Here is a 25,013-nt window from a genome sequence, read left to right as displayed (position 1 = left end):
AGTCAAATAGTGGAGTGGAGTAGGGGAACAGCAAACAGCCAATAAAGCAGCCCGCCCGCTCGCCTGCCCGCCACAATGGACCTACCTGTGTACACTAGATGGATGTGATGGAATGTACTGTCGTCCCTACATTTCAAGAAGAAGTAAGAATTGCAGTTGCAACAAAGCCTTGCTTGCCTACAAAGAGAGCAGCAATTTGGATTTGTTACTATGTTACCTAGAAGAATAACAAACTGTGCAAGGATGGAGGTTGTAGGAGCAAGGAGAAGTTGTCTGTAAAGTTGGTGGATGCCTATTTTCCATTTTGCAGTCCCTTGTCTCCCTCTTGTGGCCTCCTGGAGGCAACTAGCTGTGCAAAAAAAAGACAGCCTGGCGGCCGGCTGTTGCAGTGTTGCCCTCTCAGGCAACACTGAGTGACTGACTGAGCCTCACCGTCTTATATAAAGTTCAGACGGAACTTTGCACGTGTCATAGTGGAGCCCTCAGGATTCCAGAGCCAGCTTTCTGACATCATAATGGGGCCTCAGAGATAAAAGCCTGGGCCCAGGCAGTGTTGGTCAGTGCTGCTCAGCAGGCAGCACTGGACTGGACTGGATTACAGCTGATACAAGGTGTGAAGGAACAAGGGGTGGCTGTGGGCATGCACTTGCTGCCGCTGCCAGTGTTTATCTGCATGGCAGCAGGGCATTTGGGCGTTGCCAGGAAGGCGTTTTTATGTAGATTCCTCCTCTTTCAGCACTGCATTGTGGTGCAAGCAAAAGAAGCAAATCCTGTCTGGCTTCCTCTCCGGCCTTTATTCACCTCCCGTGTAGCTGTGAGTGTGTGAGCCTGCAGGGCCCCATGGAATTGCCTAGAAGTAGGCTGAATCGCTGCAAGGGCTGAACAGCAGTATCGGGCAGGCTCGGGCAACGCGCGGCCCGTTCGGGTTATCGCTTCTCGGCCTTTTGGCTAAGATCAAGTGTAGTATCTGTTCTTATCAGTTTAATATCTGATACGTCCCCTATCTGGGGACCATATATTAAATGGATTTTTAGAACAGGGAGATGGAAATAGAGCTTGCTCTGTCCACTCCACGCATTGACCTGGTATTGCAGTATTTCCAGGACCGGTGCACCCTTTCCTTATGTGTTGACTAAAAGCAGATTCCAAAAGTGTTTTTTGTCTTTGCTATTGTTTCTGTCTTTCTGAAGGGATCTCCCCTTTTAATCCCATTATTTCAACACCTGTTGGACAATGCATGAGTGATAATGAGCTCATTGATTAAATGCAATTAATGAATAGACTGCCACCTCTTGTTGTGTGTCGTCTGTGTTTCTGTGTTTCCGGCATTTCACATTGGAACACCTCATTCACCTTCCTTGTCTTCTCTCCGCCCTCCCTTTTAGGTAAGTTAAAGAGCTGCACCTGAGCCAGCCACTGATTGATTGATTGATTGATTGATTGATTGATTGATTGATTGATTGATTGATTGATGCAGCACAACAGTCAAATAGTGGAGTGGAGTAGGGGAACAGCAAACAGCCAATAAAGCAGCCCGCCCGCTCGCCTGCCCGCCACAATGGACCTACCTGTGTACACTAGATGGATGTGATGGAATGTACTGTCGTCCCTACATTTCAAGAAGAAGTAAGAATTGCAGTTGCAACAAAGCCTTGCTTGCCTACAAAGAGAGCAGCAATTTGGATTTGTTACTATGTTACCTAGAAGAATAACAAACTGTGCAAGGATGGAGGTTGTAGGAGCAAGGAGAAGTTGTCTGTAAAGTTGGTGGATGCCTATTTTCCATTTTGCAGTCCCTTGTCTCCCTCTTGTGGCCTCCTGGAGGCAACTAGCTGTGCAAAAAAAAGACAGCCTGGCGGCCGGCTGTTGCAGTGTTGCCCTCTCAGGCAACACTGAGTGACTGACTGAGCCTCACCGTCTTATATAAAGTTCAGACGGAACTTTGCACGTGTCATAGTGGAGCCCTCAGGATTCCAGAGCCAGCTTTCTGACATCATAATGGGGCCTCAGAGATAAAAGCCTGGGCCCAGGCAGTGTTGGTCAGTGCTGCTCAGCAGGCAGCACTGGACTGGACTGGATTACAGCTGATACAAGGTGTGAAGGAACAAGGGTTGGCTGTGGGCATGCACTTGCTGCCGCTGCCAGTGTTTATCTGCATGGCAGCAGGGCATTTGGGCGTTGCCAGGAAGGCGTTTTTATGTAGATTCCTCCTCTTTCAGCACTGCATTGTGGTGCAAGCAAAAGAAGCAAATCCTGTCTGGCTTCCTCTCCGGCCTTTATTCACCTCCCGTGTAGCTGTGAGTGTGTGAGCCTGCAGGGCCCCATGGAATTGCCTAGAAGTAGGCTGAATCGCTGCAAGGGCTGAACAGCAGTATCGGGCAGGCTCGGGCATCGCGCGGCCCGTTCGGGTTATCGCTTCTCGGCCTTTTGGCTAAGATCAAGTGTAGTATCTGTTCTTATCAGTTTAATATCTGATACGTCCCCTATCTGGGGACCATATATTAAATGGATTTTTAGAACAGGGAGATGGAAATAGAGCTTGCTCTGTCCACTCCACGCATTGACCTGGTATTGCAGTATTTCCAGGACCGGTGCACCCTTTCCTTATGTGTTGACTAAAAGCAGATTCCAAAAGTGTTTTTTGTCTTTGCTATTGTTTCTGTCTTTCTGAAGGGATCTCCCCTTTTAATCCCATTATTTCAACACCTGTTGGACAATGCATGAGTGATAATGAGCTCATTGATTAAATGCAATTAATGAATAGATTGCCACCTCTTGTTGTGTGTCGTCTGTGTTTCTGTGTTTCCGGCATCATTGGAACACCTCATTCACCTTCCTTGTCTTCTCTCCGCCCTCCCTTTTAGGTAAGTTAAAGAGCTGCACCTGAGCCAGCCACTGATTGATTGATTGATTGATTGATTGATTGATTGATTGATTGATTGATTGATGCAGCACAACAGTCAAATAGTGGAGTGGAGTAGGGGAACAGCAAACAGCCAATAAAGCAGCCCGCCCGCTCGCCTGCCCGCCACAATGGACCTACCTGTGTACACTAGATGGATGTGATGGAATGTACTGTCGTCCCTACATTTCAAGAAGAAGTAAGAATTGCAGTTGCAACAAAGCCTTGCTTGCCTACAAAGAGAGCAGCAATTTGGATTTGTTACTATGTTACCTAGAAGAATAACAAACTGTGCAAGGATGGAGGTTGTAGGAGCAAGGAGAAGTTGTCTGTAAAGTTGGTGGATGCCTATTTTCCATTTTGCAGTCCCTTGTCTCCCTCTTGTGGCCTCCTGGAGGCAACTAGCTGTGCAAAAAAAAGACAGCCTGGCGGCCGGCTGTTGCAGTGTTGCCCTCTCAGGCAACACTGAGTGACTGACTGAGCCTCACCGTCTTATATAAAGTTCAGACGGAACTTTGCACGTGTCATAGTGGAGCCCTCAGGATTCCAGAGCCAGCTTTCTGACATCATAATGGGGCCTCAGAGATAAAAGCCTGGGCCCAGGCAGTGTTGGTCAGTGCTGCTCAGCAGGCAGCACTGGACTGGACTGGATTACAGCTGATACAAGGTGTGAAGGAACAAGGGTTGGCTGTGGGCATGCACTTGCTGCCGCTGCCAGTGTTTATCTGCATGGCAGCAGGGCATTTGGGCGTTGCCAGGAAGGCGTTTTTATGTAGATTCCTCCTCTTTCAGCACTGCATTGTGGTGCAAGCAAAAGAAGCAAATCCTGTCTGGCTTCCTCTCCGGCCTTTATTCACCTCCCGTGTAGCTGTGAGTGTGTGACCCTGCAGGGCCCCATGGAATTGCCTAGAAGTAGGCTGAATCGCTGCAAGGGCTGAACAGCAGTATCGGGCAGGCTCGGGCAACGCGCGGCCCGTTCGGGTTATCGCTTCTCGGCCTTTTGGCTAAGATCAAGTGTAGTATCTGTTCTTATCAGTTTAATATCTGATACGTCCCCTATCTGGGGACCATATATTAAATGGATTTTTAGAACAGGGAGATGGAAATAGAGCTTGCTCTGTCCACTCCACGCATTGACCTGGTATTGCAGTATTTCCAGGACCGGTGCACCCTTTCCTTATGTGTTGACTAAAAGCAGATTCCAAAAGTGTTTTTTGTCTTTGCTATTGTTTCTGTCTTTCTGAAGGGATCTCCCCTTTTAATCCCATTATTTCAACACCTGTTGGACAATGCATGAGTGATAATGAGCTCATTGATTAAATGCAATTAATGAATAGATTGCCACCTCTTGTTGTGTGTCGTCTGTGTTTCTGTGTTTCCGGCATTTCACATTGGAACACCTCATTCACCTTCCTTGTCTTCTCTCCGCCCTCCCTTTTAGGTAAGTTAAAGAGCTGCACCTGAGCCAGCCACTGATTGATTGATTGATTGATTGATTGATTGATTGATTGATTGATTGATTGATGCAGCACAACAGTCAAATAGTGGAGTGGAGTAGGGGAACAGCAAACAGCCAATAAAGCAGCCCGCCCGCTCGCCTGCCCGCCACAATGGACCTACCTGTGTACACTAGATGGATGTGATGGAATGTACTGTCGTCCCTACATTTCAAGAAGAAGTAAGAATTGCAGTTGCAACAAAGCCTTGCTTGCCTACAAAGAGAGCAGCAATTTGGATTTGTTACTATGTTACCTAGAAGAATAACAAACTGTGCAAGGATGGAGGTTGTAGGAGCAAGGAGAAGTTGTCTGTAAAGTTGGTGGATGCCTATTTTCCATTTTGCAGTCCCTTGTCTCCCTCTTGTGGCCTCCTGGAGGCAACTAGCTGTGCAAAAAAAAGACAGCCTGGCGGCCGGCTGTTGCAGTGTTGCCCTCTCAGGCAACACTGAGTGACTGACTGAGCCTCACCGTCTTATATAAAGTTCAGACGGAACTTTGCACGTGTCATAGTGGAGCCCTCAGGATTCCAGAGCCAGCTTTCTGACATCATAATGGGGCCTCAGAGATAAAAGCCTGGGCCCAGGCAGTGTTGGTCAGTGCTGCTCAGCAGGCAGCACTGGACTGGACTGGATTACAGCTGATACAAGGTGTGAAGGAACAAGGGGTGGCTGTGGGCATGCACTTGCTGCCGCTGCCAGTGTTTATCTGCATGGCAGCAGGGCATTTGGGCGTTGCCAGGAAGGCGTTTTTATGTAGATTCCTCCTCTTTCAGCACTGCATTGTGGTGCAAGCAAAAGAAGCAAATCCTGTCTGGCTTCCTCTCCGGCCTTTATTCACCTCCCGTGTAGCTGTGAGTGTGTGAGCCTGCAGGGCCCCATGGAATTGCCTAGAAGTAGGCTGAATCGCTGCAAGGGCTGAACAGCAGTATCGGGCAGGCTCGGGCAACGCGCGGCCCGTTCGGGTTATCGCTTCTCGGCCTTTTGGCTAAGATCAAGTGTAGTATCTGTTCTTATCAGTTTAATATCTGATACGTCCCCTATCTGGGGACCATATATTAAATGGATTTTTAGAACAGGGAGATGGAAATAGAGCTTGCTCTGTCCACTCCACGCATTGACCTGGTATTGCAGTATTTCCAGGACCGGTGCACCCTTTCCTTATGTGTTGACTAAAAGCAGATTCCAAAAGTGTTTTTTGTCTTTGCTATTGTTTCTGTCTTTCTGAAGGGATCTCCCCTTTTAATCCCATTATTTCAACACCTGTTGGACAATGCATGAGTGATAATGAGCTCATTGATTAAATGCAATTAATGAATAGATTGCCACCTCTTGTTGTGTATCGTCTGTGTTTCTGTGTTTCCGGCATTTCACATTGGAACACCTCATTCACCTTCCTTGTCTTCTCTCCGCCCTCCCTTTTAGGTAAGTTAAAGAGCTGCACCTGAGCCAGCCACTGATTGATTGATTGATTGATTGATTGATTGATTGATTGATGCAGCACAACAGTCAAATAGTGGAGTGGAGTAGGGGAACAGCAAACAGCCAATAAAGCAGCCCGCCCGCTCGCCTGCCCGCCACAATGGACCTACCTGTGTACACTAGATGGATGTGATGGAATGTACTGTCGTCCCTACATTTCAAGAAGAAGTAAGAATTGCAGTTGCAACAAAGCCTTGCTTGCCTACAAAGAGAGCAGCAATTTGGATTTGTTACTATGTTACCTAGAAGAATAACAAACTGTGCAAGGATGGAGGTTGTAGGAGCAAGGAGAAGTTGTCTGTAAAGTTGGTGGATGCCTATTTTCCATTTTGCAGTCCCTTGTCTCCCTCTTGTGGCCTCCTGGAGGCAACTAGCTGTGCAAAAAAAAGACAGCCTGGCGGCCGGCTGTTGCAGTGTTGCCCTCTCAGGCAACACTGAGTGACTGACTGAGCCTCACCGTCTTATATAAAGTTCAGACGGAACTTTGCACGTGTCATAGTGGAGCCCTCAGGATTCCAGAGCCAGCTTTCTGACATCATAATGGGGCCTCAGAGATAAAAGCCTGGGCCCAGGCAGTGTTGGTCAGTGCTGCTCAGCAGGCAGCACTGGACTGGACTGGATTACAGCTGATACAAGGTGTGAAGGAACAAGGGGTGGCTGTGGGCATGCACTTGCTGCCGCTGCCAGTGTTTATCTGCATGGCAGCAGGGCATTTGGGCGTTGCCAGGAAGGCGTTTTTATGTAGATTCCTCCTCTTTCAGCACTGCATTGTGGTGCAAGCAAAAGAAGCAAATCCTGTCTGGCTTCCTCTCCGGCCTTTATTCACCTCCCGTGTAGCTGTGAGTGTGTGAGCCTGCAGGGCCCCATGGAATTGCCTAGAAGTAGGCTGAATCGCTGCAAGGGCTGAACAGCAGTATCGGGCAGGCTCGGGCAACGCGCGGCCCGTTCGGGTTATCGCTTCTCGGCCTTTTGGCTAAGATCAAGTGTAGTATCTGTTCTTATCAGTTTAATATCTGATACGTCCCCTATCTGGGGACCATATATTAAATGGATTTTTAGAACAGGGAGATGGAAATAGAGCTTGCTCTGTCCACTCCACGCATTGACCTGGTATTGCAGTATTTCCAGGACCGGTGCACCCTTTCCTTATGTGTTGACTAAAAGCAGATTCCAAAAGTGTTTTTTGTCTTTGCTATTGTTTCTGTCTTTCTGAAGGGATCTCCCCTTTTAATCCCATTATTTCAACACCTGTTGGACAATGCATGAGTGATAATGAGCTCATTGATTAAATGCAATTAATGAATAGATTGCCACCTCTTGTTGTGTGTCGTCTGTGTTTCTGTGTTTCCGGCATTTCACATTGGAACACCTCATTCACCTTCCTTGTCTTCTCTCCGCCCTCCCTTTTAGGTAAGTTAAAGAGCTGCACCTGAGCCAGCCACTGATTGATTGATTGATTGATTGATTGATTGATTGATTGATTGATTGATTGATTGATTGATGCAGCACAACAGTCAAATAGTGGAGTGGAGTAGGGGAACAGCAAACAGCCAATAAAGCAGCCCGCCCGCTCGCCTGCCCGCCACAATGGACCTACCTGTGTACACTAGATGGATGTGATGGAATGTACTGTCGTCCCTACATTTCAAGAAGAAGTAAGAATTGCAGTTGCAACAAAGCCTTGCTTGCCTACAAAGAGAGCAGCAATTTGGATTTGTTACTATGTTACCTAGAAGAATAACAAACTGTGCAAGGATGGAGGTTGTAGGAGCAAGGAGAAGTTGTCTGTAAAGTTGGTGGATGCCTATTTTCCATTTTGCAGTCCCTTGTCTCCCTCTTGTGGCCTCCTGGAGGCAACTAGCTGTGCAAAAAAAAGACAGCCTGGCGGCCGGCTGTTGCAGTGTTGCCCTCTCAGGCAACACTGAGTGACTGACTGAGCCTCACCGTCTTATATAAAGTTCAGACGGAACTTTGCACGTGTCATAGTGGAGCCCTCAGGATTCCAGAGCCAGCTTTCTGACATCATAATGGGGCCTCAGAGATAAAAGCCTGGGCCCAGGCAGTGTTGGTCAGTGCTGCTCAGCAGGCAGCACTGGACTGGACTGGATTACAGCTGATACAAGGTGTGAAGGAACAAGGGGTGGCTGTGGGCATGCACTTGCTGCCGCTGCCAGTGTTTATCTGCATGGCAGCAGGGCATTTGGGCGTTGCCAGGAAGGCGTTTTTATGTAGATTCCTCCTCTTTCAGCACTGCATTGTGGTGCAAGCAAAAGAAGCAAATCCTGTCTGGCTTCCTCTCCGGCCTTTATTCACCTCCCGTGTAGCTGTGAGTGTGTGAGCCTGCAGGGCCCCATGGAATTGCCTAGAAGTAGGCTGAATCGCTGCAAGGGCTGAACAGCAGTATCGGGCAGGCTCGGGCAACGCGCGGCCCGTTCGGGTTATCGCTTCTCGGCCTTTTGGCTAAGATCAAGTGTAGTATCTGTTCTTATCAGTTTAATATCTGATACGTCCCCTATCTGGGGACCATATATTAAATGGATTTTTAGAACAGGGAGATGGAAATAGAGCTTGCTCTGTCCACTCCACGCATTGACCTGGTATTGCAGTATTTCCAGGACCGGTGCACCCTTTCCTTATGTGTTGACTAAAAGCAGATTCCAAAAGTGTTTTTTGTCTTTGCTATTGTTTCTGTCTTTCTGAAGGGATCTCCCCTTTTAATCCCATTATTTCAACACCTGTTGGACAATGCATGAGTGATAATGAGCTCATTGATTAAATGCAATTAATGAATAGATTGCCACCTCTTGTTGTGTGTCGTCTGTGTTTCTGTGTTTCCGGCATTTCACATTGGAACACCTCATTCACCTTCCTTGTCTTCTCTCCGCCCTCCCTTTTAGGTAAGTTAAAGAGCTGCACCTGAGCCAGCCACTGATTGATTGATTGATTGATTGATTGATTGATTGATTGATTGATGCAGCACAACAGTCAAATAGTGGAGTGGAGTAGGGGAACAGCAAACAGCCAATAAAGCAGCCCGCCCGCTCGCCTGCCCGCCACAATGGACCTACCTGTGTACACTAGATGGATGTGATGGAATGTACTGTCGTCCCTACATTTCAAGAAGAAGTAAGAATTGCAGTTGCAACAAAGCCTTGCTTGCCTACAAAGAGAGCAGCAATTTGGATTTGTTACTATGTTACCTAGAAGAATAACAAACTGTGCAAGGATGGAGGTTGTAGGAGCAAGGAGAAGTTGTCTGTAAAGTTGGTGGATGCCTATTTTCCATTTTGCAGTCCCTTGTCTCCCTCTTGTGGCCTCCTGGAGGCAACTAGCTGTGCAAAAAAAAGACAGCCTGGCGGCCGGCTGTTGCAGTGTTGCCCTCTCAGGCAACACTGAGTGACTGACTGAGCCTCACCGTCTTATATAAAGTTCAGACGGAACTTTGCACGTGTCATAGTGGAGCCCTCAGGATTCCAGAGCCAGCTTTCTGACATCATAATGGGGCCTCAGAGATAAAAGCCTGGGCCCAGGCAGTGTTGGTCAGTGCTGCTCAGCAGGCAGCACTGGACTGGACTGGATTACAGCTGATACAAGGTGTGAAGGAACAAGGGGTGGCTGTGGGCATGCACTTGCTGCCGCTGCCAGTGTTTATCTGCATGGCAGCAGGGCATTTGGGCGTTGCCAGGAAGGCGTTTTTATGTAGATTCCTCCTCTTTCAGCACTGCATTGTGGTGCAAGCAAAAGAAGCAAATCCTGTCTGGCTTCCTCTCCGGCCTTTATTCACCTCCCGTGTAGCTGTGAGTGTGTGAGCCTGCAGGGCCCCATGGAATTGCCTAGAAGTAGGCTGAATCGCTGCAAGGGCTGAACAGCAGTATCGGGCAGGCTCGGGCAACGCGCGGCCCGTTCGGGTTATCGCTTCTCGGCCTTTTGGCTAAGATCAAGTGTAGTATCTGTTCTTATCAGTTTAATATCTGATACGTCCCCTATCTGGGGACCATATATTAAATGGATTTTTAGAACAGGGAGATGGAAATAGAGCTTGCTCTGTCCACTCCACGCATTGACCTGGTATTGCAGTATTTCCAGGACCGGTGCACCCTTTCCTTATGTGTTGACTAAAAGCAGATTCCAAAAGTGTTTTTTGTCTTTGCTATTGTTTCTGTCTTTCTGAAGGGATCTCCCCTTTTAATCCCATTATTTCAACACCTGTTGGACAATGCATGAGTGATAATGAGCTCATTGATTAAATGCAATTAATGAATAGATTGCCACCTCTTGTTGTGTGTCGTCTGTGTTTCTGTGTTTCCGGCATTTCACATTGGAACACCTCATTCACCTTCCTTGTCTTCTCTCCGCCCTCCCTTTTAGGTAAGTTAAAGAGCTGCACCTGAGCCAGCCACTGATTGATTGATTGATTGATTGATTGATTGATTGATTGATTGATGCAGCACAACAGTCAAATAGTGGAGTGGAGTAGGGGAACAGCAAACAGCCAATAAAGCAGCCCGCCCGCTCGCCTGCCCGCCACAATGGACCTACCTGTGTACACTAGATGGATGTGATGGAATGTACTGTCGTCCCTACATTTCAAGAAGAAGTAAGAATTGCAGTTGCAACAAAGCCTTGCTTGCCTACAAAGAGAGCAGCAATTTGGATTTGTTACTATGTTACCTAGAAGAATAACAAACTGTGCAAGGATGGAGGTTGTAGGAGCAAGGAGAAGTTGTCTGTAAAGTTGGTGGATGCCTATTTTCCATTTTGCAGTCCCTTGTCTCCCTCTTGTGGCCTCCTGGAGGCAACTAGCTGTGCAAAAAAAAGACAGCCTGGCGGCCGGCTGTTGCAGTGTTGCCCTCTCAGGCAACACTGAGTGACTGACTGAGCCTCACCGTCTTATATAAAGTTCAGACGGAACTTTGCACGTGTCATAGTGGAGCCCTCAGGATTCCAGAGCCAGCTTTCTGACATCATAATGGGGCCTCAGAGATAAAAGCCTGGGCCCAGGCAGTGTTGGTCAGTGCTGCTCAGCAGGCAGCACTGGACTGGACTGGATTACAGCTGATACAAGGTGTGAAGGAACAAGGGGTGGCTGTGGGCATGCACTTGCTGCCGCTGCCAGTGTTTATCTGCATGGCAGCAGGGCATTTGGGCGTTGCCAGGAAGGCGTTTTTATGTAGATTCCTCCTCTTTCAGCACTGCATTGTGGTGCAAGCAAAAGAAGCAAATCCTGTCTGGCTTCCTCTCCGGCCTTTATTCACCTCCCGTGTAGCTGTGAGTGTGTGAGCCTGCAGGGCCCCATGGAATTGCCTAGAAGTAGGCTGAATCGATGCAAGGGCTGAACAGCAGTATCGGGCAGGCTCGGGCAACGCGCGGCCCGTTCGGGTTATCGCTTCTCGGCCTTTTGCCTAAGATCAAGTGTAGTATCTGTTCTTATCAGTTTAATATCTGATACGTCCCCTATCTGGGGACCATATATTAAATGGATTTTTAGAACAGGGAGATGGAAATAGAGCTTGCTCTGTCCACTCCACGCATTGACCTGGTATTGCAGTATTTCCAGGACCGGTGCACCCTTTCCTTATGTGTTGACTAAAAGCAGATTCCAAAAGTGTTTTTTGTCTTTGCTATTGTTTCTGTCTTTCTGAAGGGATCTCCCCTTTTAATCCCATTATTTCAACACCTGTTGGACAATGCATGAGTGATAATGAGCTCATTGATTAAATGCAATTAATGAATAGATTGCCACCTCTTGTTGTGTGTCGTCTGTGTTTCTGTGTTTCCGGCATTTCACATTGGAACACCTCATTCACCTTCCTTGTCTTCTCTCCGCCCTCCCTTTTAGGTAAGTTAAAGAGCTGCACCTGAGCCAGCCACTGATTGATTGATTGATTGATTGATTGATTGATTGATTGATTGATTGATTGATGCAGCACAACAGTCAAATAGTGGAGTGGAGTAGGGGAACAGCAAACAGCCAATAAAGCAGCCCGCCCGCTCGCCTGCCCGCCACAATGGACCTACCTGTGTACACTAGATGGATGTGATGGAATGTACTGTCGTCCCTACATTTCAAGAAGAAGTAAGAATTGCAGTTGCAACAAAGCCTTGCTTGCCTACAAAGAGAGCAGCAATTTGGATTTGTTACTATGTTACCTAGAAGAATAACAAACTGTGCAAGGATGGAGGTTGTAGGAGCAAGGAGAAGTTGTCTGTAAAGTTGGTGGATGCCTATTTTCCATTTTGCAGTCCCTTGTCTCCCTCTTGTGGCCTCCTGGAGGCAACTAGCTGTGCAAAAAAAAGACAGCCTGGCGGCCGGCTGTTGCAGTGTTGCCCTCTCAGGCAACACTGAGTGACTGACTGAGCCTCACCGTCTTATATAAAGTTCAGACGGAACTTTGCACGTGTCATAGTGGAGCCCTCAGGATTCCAGAGCCAGCTTTCTGACATCATAATGGGGCCTCAGAGATAAAAGCCTGGGCCCAGGCAGTGTTGGTCAGTGCTGCTCAGCAGGCAGCACTGGACTGGACTGGATTACAGCTGATACAAGGTGTGAAGGAACAAGGGGTGGCTGTGGGCATGCACTTGCTGCCGCTGCCAGTGTTTATCTGCATGGCAGCAGGGCATTTGGGCGTTGCCAGGAAGGCGTTTTTATGTAGATTCCTCCTCTTTCAGCACTGCATTGTGGTGCAAGCAAAAGAAGCAAATCCTGTCTGGCTTCCTCTCCGGCCTTTATTCACCTCCCGTGTAGCTGTGAGTGTGTGAGCCTGCAGGGCCCCATGGAATTGCCTAGAAGTAGGCTGAATCGCTGCAAGGGCTGAACAGCAGTATCGGGCAGGCTCGGGCAACGCGCGGCCCGTTCGGGTTATCGCTTCTCGGCCTTTTGGCTAAGATCAAGTGTAGTATCTGTTCTTATCAGTTTAATATCTGATACGTCCCCTATCTGGGGACCATATATTAAATGGATTTTTAGAACAGGGAGATGGAAATAGAGCTTGCTCTGTCCACTCCACGCATTGACCTGGTATTGCAGTATTTCCAGGACCGGTGCACCCTTTCCTTATGTGTTGACTAAAAGCAGATTCCAAAAGTGTTTTTTGTCTTTGCTATTGTTTCTGTCTTTCTGAAGGGATCTCCCCTTTTAATCCCATTATTTCAACACCTGTTGGACAATGCATGAGTGATAATGAGCTCATTGATTAAATGCAATTAATGAATAGATTGCCACCTCTTGTTGTGTGTCGTCTGTGTTTCTGTGTTTCCGGCATTTCACATTGGAACACCTCATTCACCTTCCTTGTCTTCTCTCCGCCCTCCCTTTTAGGTAAGTTAAAGAGCTGCACCTGAGCCAGCCACTGATTGATTGATTGATTGATTGATTGATTGATTGATTGATTGATTGATTGATTGATTGATGCAGCACAACAGTCAAATAGTGGAGTGGAGTAGGGGAACAGCAAACAGCCAATAAAGCAGCCCGCCCGCTCGCCTGCCCGCCACAATGGACCTACCTGTGTACACTAGATGGATGTGATGGAATGTACTGTCGTCCCTACATTTCAAGAAGAAGTAAGAATTGCAGTTGCAACAAAGCCTTGCTTGCCTACAAAGAGAGCAGCAATTTGGATTTGTTACTATGTTACCTAGAAGAATAACAAACTGTGCAAGGATGGAGGTTGTAGGAGCAAGGAGAAGTTGTCTGTAAAGTTGGTGGATGCCTATTTTCCATTTTGCAGTCCCTTGTCTCCCTCTTGTGGCCTCCTGGAGGCAACTAGCTGTGCAAAAAAAAGACAGCCTGGCGGCCGGCTGTTGCAGTGTTGCCCTCTCAGGCAACACTGAGTGACTGACTGAGCCTCACCGTCTTATATAAAGTTCAGACGGAACTTTGCACGTGTCATAGTGGAGCCCTCAGGATTCCAGAGCCAGCTTTCTGACATCATAATGGGGCCTCAGAGATAAAAGCCTGGGCCCAGGCAGTGTTGGTCAGTGCTGCTCAGCAGGCAGCACTGGACTGGACTGGATTACAGCTGATACAAGGTGTGAAGGAACAAGGGGTGGCTGTGGGCATGCACTTGCTGCCGCTGCCAGTGTTTATCTGCATGGCAGCAGGGCATTTGGGCGTTGCCAGGAAGGCGTTTTTATGTAGATTCCTCCTCTTTCAGCACTGCATTGTGGTGCAAGCAAAAGAAGCAAATCCTGTCTGGCTTCCTCTCCGGCCTTTATTCACCTCCCGTGTAGCTGTGAGTGTGTGAGCCTGCAGGGCCCCATGGAATTGCCTAGAAGTAGGCTGAATCGCTGCAAGGGCTGAACAGCAGTATCGGGCAGGCTCGGGCAACGCGCGGCCCGTTCGGGTTATCGCTTCTCGGCCTTTTGGCTAAGATCAAGTGTAGTATCTGTTCTTATCAGTTTAATATCTGATACGTCCCCTATCTGGGGACCATATATTAAATGGATTTTTAGAACAGGGAGATGGAAATAGAGCTTGCTCTGTCCACTCCACACATTGACCTGGTATTGCAGTATTTCCAGGACCGGTGCACCCTTTCCTTATGTGTTGACTAAAAGCAGATTCCAAAAGTGTTTTTTGTCTTTGCTATTGTTTCTGTCTTTCTGAAGGGATCTCCCCTTTTAATCCCATTATTTCAACACCTGTTGGACAATGCATGAGTGATAATGAGCTCATTGATTAAATGCAATTAATGAATAGATTGCCACCTCTTGTTGTGTGTCGTCTGTGTTTCTGTGTTTCCGGCATTTCACATTGGAACACCTCATTCACCTTCCTTGTCTTCTCTCCGCCCTCCCTTTTAGGTAAGTTAAAGAGCTGCACCTGAGCCAGCCACTGATTGATTGATTGATTGATTGATTGATTGATTGATTGATTGATTGATTGATTGATGCAGCACAACAGTCAAATAGTGGAGTGGAGTAGGGGAACAGCAAACAGCCAATAAAGCAGCCCGCCCGCTCGCCTGCCCGCCACAATGGACCTACCTGTGTACACTAGATGGATGTGATGGAATGTACTGTCGTCCCTACATTTCAAGAAGAAGTAAGAATTGCAGTTGCAACAAAGCCTTGCTTGCCTACAAAGAGAGCAGCAATTTGGATTTGTTACTATGTTACCTAGAAGAATAACAAACTGTGCAAGGATGGAGGTTGTAGGAGCAAGGAGAAGTTGTCTGTAAAGTTGGTGGATGCCTATTTTCCATTTTGCAGTCCCTTGTCTCCCTCTTGTGGCCTCCTGGAGGCAACTAGCTGTGCAAAAAAAAGACAGCCTGGCGGCCGGCTGTTGCAGTGTTGCCCTCTCAGGCAACACTGAGTGACTGACTGAGCCTCACCGTCTTATATAAAGTTCAGACGGAACTTTGCACGTGTCATAGTGGAGCCCTCAGGATTCCAGAGCCAGCTTTCTGACATCATAATGGGGCCTCAGAGATAAAAGCCTGGGCCCAGGCAGTGTTGGTCAGTGCTGCTCAGCAGGCAGCACTGGACTGGACTGGATTACAGCTGATACAAGGTGTGAAGGAACAAGGGGTGGCTGTGGGCATGCACTTGCTGCCGCTGCCAGTGTTTATCTGCATGGCAGCAGGGCATTTGGGCGTTGCCAGGAAGGCGTTTTTATGTAGATTCCTCCTCTTTCAGCACTGCATTGTGGTGCAAGCAAAAGAAGCAAATCCTGTCTGGCTTCCTCTCCGGCCTTTATTCACCTCCCGTGTAGCTGTGAGTGTGTGAGCCTGCAGGGCCCCATGGAATTGCCTAGAAGTAGGCTGAATCGCTGCAAGGGCTGAACAGCAGTATCGGGCAGGCTCGGGCAACGCGCGGCCCGTTCGGGTTATCGCTTCTCGGCCTTTTGGCTAAGATCAAGTGTAGTATCTGTTCTTATCAGTTTAATATCTGATACGTCCCCTATCTGGGGACCATATATTAAATGGATTTTTAGAACAGGGAGATGGAAATAGAGCTTGCTCTGTCCACTCCACGCATTGACCTGGTATTGCAGTATTTCCAGGACCGGTGCACCCTTTCCTTATGTGTTGACTAAAAGCAGATTCCAAAAGTGTTTTTTGTCTTTGCTATTGTTTCTGTCTTTCTGAAGGGATCTCCCCTTTTAATCCCATTATTTCAACACCTGTTGGACAATGCATGAGTGATAATGAGCTCATTGATTAAATGCAATTAATGAATAGATTGCCACCTCTTGTTGTGTGTCGTCTGTGTTTCTGTGTTTCCGGCATTTCACATTGGAACACCTCATTCACCTTCCTTGTCTTCTCTCCGCCCTCCCTTTTAGGTAAGTTAAAGAGCTGCACCTGAGCCAGCCACTGATTGATTGATTGATTGATTGATTGATTGATTGATTGATTGATTGATGCAGCACAACAGTCAAATAGTGGAGTGGAGTAGGGGAACAGCAAACAGCCAATAAAGCAGCCCGCCCGCTCGCCTGCCCGCCACAATGGACCTACCTGTGTACACTAGATGGATGTGATGGAATGTACTGTCGTCCCTACATTTCAAGAAGAAGTAAGAATTGCAGTTGCAACAAAGCCTTGCTTGCCTACAAAGAGAGCAGCAATTTGGATTTGTTACTATGTTACCTAGAAGAATAACAAACTGTGCAAGGATGGAGGTTGTAGGAGCAAGGAGAAGTTGTCTGTAAAGTTGGTGGATGCCTATTTTCCATTTTGCAGTCCCTTGTCTCCCTCTTGTGGCCTCCTGGAGGCAACTAGCTGTGCAAAAAAAAGACAGCCTGGCGGCCGGCTGTTGCAGTGTTGCCCTCTCAGGCAACACTGAGTGACTGACTGAGCCTCACCGTCTTATATAAAGTTCAGACGGAACTTTGCACGTGTCATAGTGGAGCCCTCAGGATTCCAGAGCCAGCTTTCTGACATCATAATGGGGCCTCAGAGATAAAAGCCTGGGCCCAGGCAGTGTTGGTCAGTGCTGCTCAGCAGGCAGCACTGGACTGGACTGGATTACAGCTGATACAAGGTGTGAAGGAACAAGGGGTGGCTGTGGGCATGCACTTGCTGCCGCTGCCAGTGTTTATCTGCATGGCAGCAGGGCATTTGGGCGTTGCCAGGAAGGCGTTTTTATGTAGATTCCTCCTCTTTCAGCACTGCATTGTGGTGCAAGCAAAAGAAGCAAATCCTGTCTGGCTTCCTCTCCGGCCTTTATTCACCTCCCGTGTAGCTGTGAGTGTGTGAGCCTGCAGGGCCCCATGGAATTGCCTAGAAGTAGGCTGAATCGCTGCAAGGGCTGAACAGCAGTATCGGGCAGGCTCGGGCAACGCGCGGCCCGTTCGGGTTATCGCTTCTCGGCCTTTTGGCTAAGATCAAGTGTAGTATCTGTTCTTATCAGTTTAATATCTGATACGTCCCCTATCTGGGGACCATATATTAAATGGATTTTTAGAACAGGGAGATGGAAATAGAGCTTGCTCTGTCCACTCCACGCATTGACCTGGTATTGCAGTATTTCCAGGACCGGTGCACCCTTTCCTTATGTGTTGACTAAAAGCAGATTCCAAAAGTGTTTTTTGTCTTTGCTATTGTTTCTGTCTTTCTGAAGGGATCTCCCCTTTTAATCCCATTATTTCAACACCTGTTGGACAATGCATGAGTGATAATGAGCTCATTGATTAAATGCAATTAATGAATAGATTGCCACCTCTTGTTGTGTGTCGTCTGTGTTTCTGTGTTTCCGGCATTTCACATTGGAACACCTCATTCACCTTCCTTGTCTTCTCTCCGCCCTCCCTTTTAGGTAAGTTAAAGAGCTGCACCTGAGCCAGCCACTGATTGATTGATTGATTGATTGATTGATTGATTGATTGATTGATTGATTGATGCAGCACAACAGTCAAATAGTGGAGTGGAGTAGGGGAACAGCAAACAGCCAATAAAGCAGCCCGCCCGCTCGCCTGCCCGCCACAATGGACCTACCTGTGTACACTAGATGGATGTGATGGAATGTACTGTCGTCCCTACATTTCAAGAAGAAGTAAGAATTGCAGTTGCAACAAAGCCTTGCTTGCCTACAAAGAGAGCAGCAATTTGGATTTGTTACTATGTTACCTAGAAGAATAACAAACTGTGCAAGGATGGAGGTTGTAGGAGCAAGGAGAAGTTGTCTGTAAAGTTGGTGGATGCCTATTTTCCATTTTGCAGTCCCTTGTCTCCCTCTTGTGGCCTCCTGGAGGCAACTAGCTGTGCAAAAAAAAGACAGCCTGGCGGCCGGCTGTTGCAGTGTTGCCCTCTCAGGCAACACTGAGTGACTGACTGAGCCTCACCGTCTTATATAAAGTTCAGACGGAACTTTGCACGTGTCATAGTGGAGCCCTCAGGATTCCAGAGCCAGCTTTCTGACATCATAATGGGGCCTCAGAGATAAAAGCCTGGGCCCAGGCAGTGTTGGTCAGTGCTGCTCAGCAGGCAGCACTGGACTGGACTGGATTACAGCTGATACAAGGTGTGAAGGAACAAGGGGTGGCTGTGGGCATGCACTTGCTGCCGCTGCCAGTGTTTATCTGCATGGCAGCAGGGCATTTGGGCGTTGCCAGGAAGGCGTTTTTATGTAGATTCCTCCTCTTTCAGCACTGCATTGTGGTGCAAGCAAAAGAAGCAAATCCTGTCTGGCTTCCTCTCCGGCCTTTATTCACCTCCCGTGTAGCTGTGAGTGTGTGAGCCTGCAGGGCCCCATGGAATTGCCTAGAAGTAGGCTGAATCGCTGCAAGGGCTGAACAGCAGTATCGGGCAGGCTCGGGCAACGTGCGGCCCGTTCGGGTTATCGCTTCTCGGCCTTTTGGCTAAGATCAAGTGTAGTATCTGTTCTTATCAGTTTAATATCTGATACGTCCCCTATCTGGGGACCATATATTAAATGGATTTTTAGAACAGGGAGATGGAAATAGAGCTTGCTCTGTCCACTCCACGCATTGACCTGGTATTGCAGTATTTCCAGGACCGGTGCACCCTTTCCTTATGTGTTGACTAAAAGCAGATTCCAAAAGTGTTTTTTGTCTTTGCTATTGTTTCTGTCTTTCTGAAGGGATCTCCCCTTTTAATCCCATTATTTCAACACCTGTTGGACAATGCATGAGTGATAATGAGCTCATTGATTAAATGCAATTAATGAATAGATTGCCACCTCTTGTTGTGTGTCGTCTGTGTTTCTGTGTTTCCGGCATTTCACATTGGAACACCTCATTCACCTTCCTTGTCTTCTCTCCGCCCTCCCTTTTAGGTAAGTTAAAGAGCTGCACCTGAGCCAGCCACTGATTGATTGATTGATTGATTGATTGATTGATTGATTGATTGATTGATTGATTGATGCAGCACAACAGTCAAATAGTGGAGTGGAGTAGGGGAACAGCAAACAGCCAATAAAGCAGCCCGCCCGCTCGCCTGCCCGCCACAATGGACCTACCTGTGTACACTAGATGGATGTGATGGAATGTACTGTCGTCCCTACATTTCAAGAAGAAGTAAGAATTGCAGTTGCAACAAAGCCTTGCTTGCCTACAAAGAGAGCAGCAATTTGGATTTGTTACTATGTTACCTAGAAGAATAACAAACTGTGCAAGGATGGAGGTTGTAGGAGCAAGGAGAAGTTGTCTGTAAAGTTGGTGGATGCCTATTTTCCATTTTGCAGTCCCTTGTCTCCCTCTTGTGGCCTCCTGGAGGCAACTAGCTGTGCAAAAAAAAGACAGCCTGGCGGCCGGCTGTTGCAGTGTTGCCCTCTCAGGCAACACTGAGTGACTGACTGAGCCTCACCGTCTTATATAAAGTTCAGACGGAACTTTGCACGTGTCATAGTGGAGCCCTCAGGATTCCAGAGCCAGCTTTCTGACATCATAATGGGGCCTCAGAGATAAAAGCCTGGGCCCAGGCAGTGTTGGTCAGTGCTGCTCAGCAGGCAGCACTGGACTGGACTGGATTACAGCTGATACAAGGTGTGAAGGAACAAGGGGTGGCTGTGGGCATGCACTTGCTGCCGCTGCCAGTGTTTATCTGCATGGCAGCAGGGCATTTGGGCGTTGCCAGGAAGGCGTTTTTATGTAGATTCCTCCTCTTTCAGCACTGCATTGTGGTGCAAGCAAAATAAGCAAATCCTGTCTGGCTTCCTCTCCGGCCTTTATTCACCTCCCGTGTAGCTGTGAGTGTGTGAGCCTGCAGGGCCCCATGGAATTGCCTAGAAGTAGGCTGAATCGCTGCAAGGGCTGAACAGCAGTATCGGGCAGGCTCGGGCAACGCGCGGCCCGTTCGGGTTATCGCTTCTCGGCCTTTTGGCTAAGATCAAGTGTAGTATCTGTTCTTATCAGTTTAATATCTGATACGTCCCCTATCTGGGGACCATATATTAAATGGATTTTTAGAACAGGGAGATGGAAATAGAGCTTGCTCTGTCCACTCCACGCATTGACCTGGTATTGCAGTATTTCCAGGACCGGTGCACCCTTTCCTTATGTGTTGACTAAAAGCAGATTCCAAAAGTGTTTTTTGTCTTTGCTATTGTTTCTGTCTTTCTGAAGGGATCTCCCCTTTTAATCCCATTATTTCAACACCTGTTGGACAATGCATGAGTGATAATGAGCTCATTGATTAAATGCAATTAATGAATAGATTGCCACCTCTTGTTGTGTGTCGTCTGTGTTTCTGTGTTTCCGGCATTTCACATTGGAACACCTCATTCACCTTCCTTGTCTTCTCTCCGCCCTCCCTTTTAGGTAAGTTAAAGAGCTGCACCTGAGCCAGCCACTGATTGATTGATTGATTGATTGATTGATTGATTGATTGATGCAGCACAACAGTCAAATAGTGGAGTGGAGTAGGGGAACAGCAAACAGCCAATAAAGCAGCCCGCCCGCTCGCCTGCCCGCCACAATGGACCTACCTGTGTACACTAGATGGATGTGATGGAATGTACTGTCGTCCCTACATTTCAAGAAGAAGTAAGAATTGCAGTTGCAACAAAGCCTTGCTTGCCTACAAAGAGAGCAGCAATTTGGATTTGTTACTATGTTACCTAGAAGAATAACAAACTGTGCAAGGATGGAGGTTGTAGGAGCAAGGAGAAGTTGTCTGTAAAGTTGGTGGATGCCTATTTTCCATTTTGCAGTCCCTTGTCTCCCTCTTGTGGCCTCCTGGAGGCAACTAGCTGTGCAAAAAAAAGACAGCCTGGCGGCCGGCTGTTGCAGTGTTGCCCTCTCAGGCAACACTGAGTGACTGACTGAGCCTCACCGTCTTATATAAAGATCAGACGGAACTTTGCACGTGTCATAGTGGAGCCCTCAGGATTCCAGAGCCAGCTTTCTGACATCATAATGGGGCCTCAGAGATAAAAGCCTGGGCCCAGGCAGTGTTGGTCAGTGCTGCTCAGCAGGCAGCACTGGACTGGACTGGATTACAGCTGATACAAGGTGTGAAGGAACAAGGGGTGGCTGTGGGCATGCACTTGCTGCCGCTGCCAGTGTTTATCTGCATGGCAGCAGGGCATTTGGGCGTTGCCAGGAAGGCGTTTTTATGTAGATTCCTCCTCTTTCAGCACTGCATTGTGGTGCAAGCAAAAGAAGCAAATCCTGTCTGGCTTCCTCTGCGGCCTTTATTCACCTCCCGTGTAGCTGTGAGTGTGTGAGCCTGCAGGGCCCCATGGAATTGCCTAGAAGTAGGCTGAATCGCTGCAAGGGCTGAACAGCAGTATCGGGCAGGCTCGGGCAACGCGCGGCCCGTTCGGGTTATCGCTTCTCGGCCTTTTGGCTAAGATCAAGTGTAGTATCTGTTCTTACTTATCAGTTTAATATCTGATACGTCCCCTATCTGGGGACCATATATTAAATGGATTTTTAGAACAGGGAGATGGAAATAGAGCTTGCTCTGTCCACTCCACGCATTGACCTGGTATTGCAGTATTTCCAGGACCGGTGCACCCTTTCCTTATGTGTTGACTAAAAGCAGATTCCAAAAGTGTTTTTTGTCTTTGCTATTGTTTCTGTCTTTCTGAAGGGATCTCCCCTTTTAATCCCATTATTTCAACACCTGTTGGACAATGCATGAGTGATAATGAGCTCATTGATTAAATGCAATTAATGAATAGATTGCCACCTCTTGTTGTGTGTCGTCTGTGTTTCTGTGTTTCCGGCATTTCACATTGGAACACCTCATTCACCTTCCTTGTCTTCTCTCCGCCCTCCCTTTTAGGTAAGTTAAAGAGCTGCACCTGAGCCAGCCACTGATTGATTGATTGATTGATTGATTGATTGATTGATTGATTGATTGATGCAGCACAACAGTCAAATAGTGGAGTGGAGTAGGGGAACAGCAAACAGCCAATAAAGCAGCCCGCCCGCTCGCCTGCCCGCCACAATGGACCTACCTGTGTACACTAGATGGATGTGATGGAATGTACTGTCGTCCCTACATTTCAAGAAGAAGTAAGAATTGCAGTTGCAACAAAGCCTTGCTTGCCTACAAAGAGAGCAGCAATTTGGATTTGTTACTATGTTACCTAGAAGAATAACAAACTGTGCAAGGATGGAGGTTGTAGGAGCAAGGAGAAGTTGTCTGTAAAGTTGGTGGATGCCTATTTTCCATTTTGCAGTCCCTTGTCTCCCTTTTGTGGCCTCCTGGAGGCAACTAGCTGTGCAAAAAAAAGACAGCCTGGCGGCCGGCTGTTGCAGTGTTGCCCTCTCAGGCAACACTGAGTGACTGACTGAGCCTCACCGTCTTATATAAAGTTCAGACGGAACTTTGCACGTGTCATAGTGGAGCCCTCAGGATTCCAGAGCCAGCTTTCTGACATCATAATGGGGCCTCAGAGATAAAAGCCTGGGCCCAGGCAGTGTTGGTCAGTGCTGCTCAGCAGGCAGCACTGGACTGGACTGGATTACAGCTGATACAAGGTGTGAAGGAACAAGGGGTGGCTGTGGGCATGCACTTGCTGCCGCTGCCAGTGTTTATCTGCATGGCAGCAGGGCATTTGGGCGTTGCCAGGAAGGCGTTTTTATGTAGATTCCTCCTCTTTCAGCACTGCATTGTGGTGCAAGCAAAAGAAGCAAATCCTGTCTGGCTTCCTCTGCGGCCTTTATTCACCTCCCGTGTAGCTGTGAGTGTGTGAGCCTGCAGGGCCCCATGGAATTGCCTAGAAGTAGGCTGAATCGCTGCAAGGGCTGAACAGCAGTATCGGGCAGGCTCGGGCAACGCGCGGCCCGTTCGGGTTATCGCTTCTCGGCCTTTTGGCTAAGATCAAGTGTAGTATCTGTTCTTATCAGTTTAATATCTGATACGTCCCCTATCTGGGGACCATATATTAAATGGATTTTTAGAACAGGGAGATGGAAATAGAGCTTGCTCTGTCCACTCCACGCATTGACCTGGTATTGCAGTATTTCCAGGACCGGTGCACCCTTTCCTTATGTGTTGACTAAAAGCAGATTCCAAAAGTGTTTTTTGTCTTTGCTATTGTTTCTGTCTTTCTGAAGGGATCTCCCCTTTTAATCCCATTATTTCAACACCTGTTGGACAATGCATGAGTGATAATGAGCTCATTGATTAAATGCAATTAATGAATAGATTGCCACCTCTTGTTGTGTGTCGTCTGTGTTTCTGTGTTTCCGGCATTTCACATTGGAACACCTCATTCACCTTCCTTGTCTTCTCTCCGCCCTCCCTTTTAGGTAAGTTAAAGAGCTGCACCTGAGCCAGCCACTGATTGATTGATTGATTGATTGATTGATTGATTGATTGATTGATTGATGCAGCACAACAGTCAAATAGTGGAGTGGAGTAGGGGAACAGCAAACAGCCAATAAAGCAGCCCGCCCGCTCGCCTGCCCGCCACAATGGACCTACCTGTGTACACTAGATGGATGTGATGGAATGTACTGTCGTCCCTACATTTCAAGAAGAAGTAAGAATTGCAGTTGCAACAAAGCCTTGCTTGCCTACAAAGAGAGCAGCAATTTGGATTTGTTACTATGTTACCTAGAAGAATAACAAACTGTGCAAGGATGGAGGTTGTAGGAGCAAGGAGAAGTTGTCTGTAAAGTTGGTGGATGCCTATTTTCCATTTTGCAGTCCCTTGTCTCCCTCTTGTGGCCTCCTGGAGGCAACTAGCTGTGCAAAAAAAAGACAGCCTGGCGGCCGGCTGTTGCAGTGTTGCCCTCTCAGGCAACACTGAGTGACTGACTGAGCCTCACCGTCTTATATAAAGTTCAGACGGAACTTTGCACGTGTCATAGTGGAGCCCTCAGGATTCCAGAGCCAGCTTTCTGACATCATAATGGGGCCTCAGAGATAAAAGCCTGGGCCCAGGCAGTGTTGGTCAGTGCTGCTCAGCAGGCAGCACTGGACTGGACTGGATTACAGCTGATACAAGGTGTGAAGGAACAAGGGGTGGCTGTGGGCATGCACTTGCTGCCGCTGCCAGTGTTTATCTGCATGGCAGCAGGGCATTTGGGCGTTGCCAGGAAGGCGTTTTTATGTAGATTCCTCCTCTTTCAGCACTGCATTGTGGTGCAAGCAAAAGAAGCAAATCCTGTCTGGCTTCCTCTCCGGCCTTTATTCACCTCCCGTGTAGCTGTGAGTGTGTGAGCCTGCAGGGCCCCATGGAATTGCCTAGAAGTAGGCTGAATCGCTGCAAGGGCTGAACAGCAGTATCGGGCAGGCTCGGGCAACGCGCGGCCCGTTCGGGTTATCGCTTCTCGGCCTTTTGGCTAAGATCAAGTGTAGTATCTGTTCTTATCAGTTTAATATCTGATACGTCCCCTATCTGGGGACCATATATTAAATGGATTTTTAGAACAGGGAGATGGAAATAGAGCTTGCTCTGTCCACTCCACGCATTGACCTGGTATTGCAGTATTTCCAGGACCGGTGCACCCTTTCCTTATGTGTTGACTAAAAGCAGATTCCAAAAGTGTTTTTTGTCTTTGCTATTGTTTCTGTCTTTCTGAAGGGATCTCCCCTTTTAATCCCATTATTTCAACACCTGTTGGACAATGCATGAGTGATAATGAGCTCATTGATTAAATGCAATTAATGAATAGATTGCCACCTCTTGTTGTGTGTCGTCTGTGTTTCTGTGTTTCCGGCATTTCACATTGGAACACCTCATTCACCTTCCTTGTCTTCTCTCCGC

At 47.8% G+C, this 25,013-nt stretch overlaps 17 non-coding genes across 17 annotated transcripts; all 17 read left to right on the top strand.

Moving 5' to 3' along the window:
* The first annotated feature begins 928 nt into the window (after positions 1-928).
* LOC142715550 (U2 spliceosomal RNA) lies at positions 929-1,119 on the top strand. Its single transcript, XR_012870910.1, has one exon. It is a non-coding gene; the product is annotated as a U2 spliceosomal RNA (small nuclear RNA).
* A 1,292-nt stretch (positions 1,120-2,411) lies between these two features.
* LOC142715547 (U2 spliceosomal RNA) lies at positions 2,412-2,602 on the top strand. Its single transcript, XR_012870909.1, has one exon. It is a non-coding gene; the product is annotated as a U2 spliceosomal RNA (small nuclear RNA).
* A 1,284-nt stretch (positions 2,603-3,886) lies between these two features.
* LOC142715546 (U2 spliceosomal RNA) lies at positions 3,887-4,077 on the top strand. Its single transcript, XR_012870908.1, has one exon. It is a non-coding gene; the product is annotated as a U2 spliceosomal RNA (small nuclear RNA).
* A 1,288-nt stretch (positions 4,078-5,365) lies between these two features.
* On the top strand, positions 5,366-5,556 carry LOC142715545 (U2 spliceosomal RNA). Its single transcript, XR_012870907.1, has one exon. It is a non-coding gene; the product is annotated as a U2 spliceosomal RNA (small nuclear RNA).
* Positions 5,557-6,832: 1,276 nt separating this feature from the next.
* LOC142715544 (U2 spliceosomal RNA) lies at positions 6,833-7,023 on the top strand. The gene has a single exon (XR_012870906.1). It is a non-coding gene; the product is annotated as a U2 spliceosomal RNA (small nuclear RNA).
* Positions 7,024-8,319: 1,296 nt separating this feature from the next.
* On the top strand, positions 8,320-8,510 carry LOC142715543 (U2 spliceosomal RNA). Its single transcript, XR_012870905.1, has one exon. It is a non-coding gene; the product is annotated as a U2 spliceosomal RNA (small nuclear RNA).
* Positions 8,511-9,790: 1,280 nt separating this feature from the next.
* Positions 9,791-9,981, top strand: LOC142715542 (U2 spliceosomal RNA). Its single transcript, XR_012870904.1, has one exon. It is a non-coding gene; the product is annotated as a U2 spliceosomal RNA (small nuclear RNA).
* A 1,280-nt stretch (positions 9,982-11,261) lies between these two features.
* On the top strand, positions 11,262-11,452 carry LOC142715590 (U2 spliceosomal RNA). The gene has a single exon (XR_012870947.1). It is a non-coding gene; the product is annotated as a U2 spliceosomal RNA (small nuclear RNA).
* Positions 11,453-12,740: 1,288 nt separating this feature from the next.
* Positions 12,741-12,931, top strand: LOC142715541 (U2 spliceosomal RNA). The gene has a single exon (XR_012870903.1). It is a non-coding gene; the product is annotated as a U2 spliceosomal RNA (small nuclear RNA).
* Positions 12,932-14,227: 1,296 nt separating this feature from the next.
* LOC142715581 (U2 spliceosomal RNA) lies at positions 14,228-14,418 on the top strand. The gene has a single exon (XR_012870939.1). It is a non-coding gene; the product is annotated as a U2 spliceosomal RNA (small nuclear RNA).
* A 1,292-nt stretch (positions 14,419-15,710) lies between these two features.
* Positions 15,711-15,901, top strand: LOC142715540 (U2 spliceosomal RNA). Its single transcript, XR_012870902.1, has one exon. It is a non-coding gene; the product is annotated as a U2 spliceosomal RNA (small nuclear RNA).
* Positions 15,902-17,185: 1,284 nt separating this feature from the next.
* On the top strand, positions 17,186-17,376 carry LOC142715538 (U2 spliceosomal RNA). The gene has a single exon (XR_012870900.1). It is a non-coding gene; the product is annotated as a U2 spliceosomal RNA (small nuclear RNA).
* A 1,288-nt stretch (positions 17,377-18,664) lies between these two features.
* On the top strand, positions 18,665-18,855 carry LOC142715536 (U2 spliceosomal RNA). The gene has a single exon (XR_012870899.1). It is a non-coding gene; the product is annotated as a U2 spliceosomal RNA (small nuclear RNA).
* Positions 18,856-20,147: 1,292 nt separating this feature from the next.
* LOC142715535 (U2 spliceosomal RNA) lies at positions 20,148-20,338 on the top strand. The gene has a single exon (XR_012870898.1). It is a non-coding gene; the product is annotated as a U2 spliceosomal RNA (small nuclear RNA).
* A 1,276-nt stretch (positions 20,339-21,614) lies between these two features.
* Positions 21,615-21,809, top strand: LOC142715594 (U2 spliceosomal RNA). Its single transcript, XR_012870950.1, has one exon. It is a non-coding gene; the product is annotated as a U2 spliceosomal RNA (small nuclear RNA).
* Positions 21,810-23,093: 1,284 nt separating this feature from the next.
* Positions 23,094-23,284, top strand: LOC142715534 (U2 spliceosomal RNA). The gene has a single exon (XR_012870897.1). It is a non-coding gene; the product is annotated as a U2 spliceosomal RNA (small nuclear RNA).
* Positions 23,285-24,568: 1,284 nt separating this feature from the next.
* LOC142715533 (U2 spliceosomal RNA) lies at positions 24,569-24,759 on the top strand. Its single transcript, XR_012870896.1, has one exon. It is a non-coding gene; the product is annotated as a U2 spliceosomal RNA (small nuclear RNA).
* The last annotated feature ends 254 nt before the right edge of the window (positions 24,760-25,013 follow it).

This window comes from Rhinoderma darwinii, unplaced genomic scaffold, assembly GCF_050947455.1.
Source record: "Rhinoderma darwinii isolate aRhiDar2 unplaced genomic scaffold, aRhiDar2.hap1 Scaffold_444, whole genome shotgun sequence".
NCBI lineage: Eukaryota > Metazoa > Chordata > Amphibia > Anura > Rhinodermatidae > Rhinoderma > Rhinoderma darwinii.
This window is presented reverse-complemented; position numbering and strand designations above follow the sequence as displayed.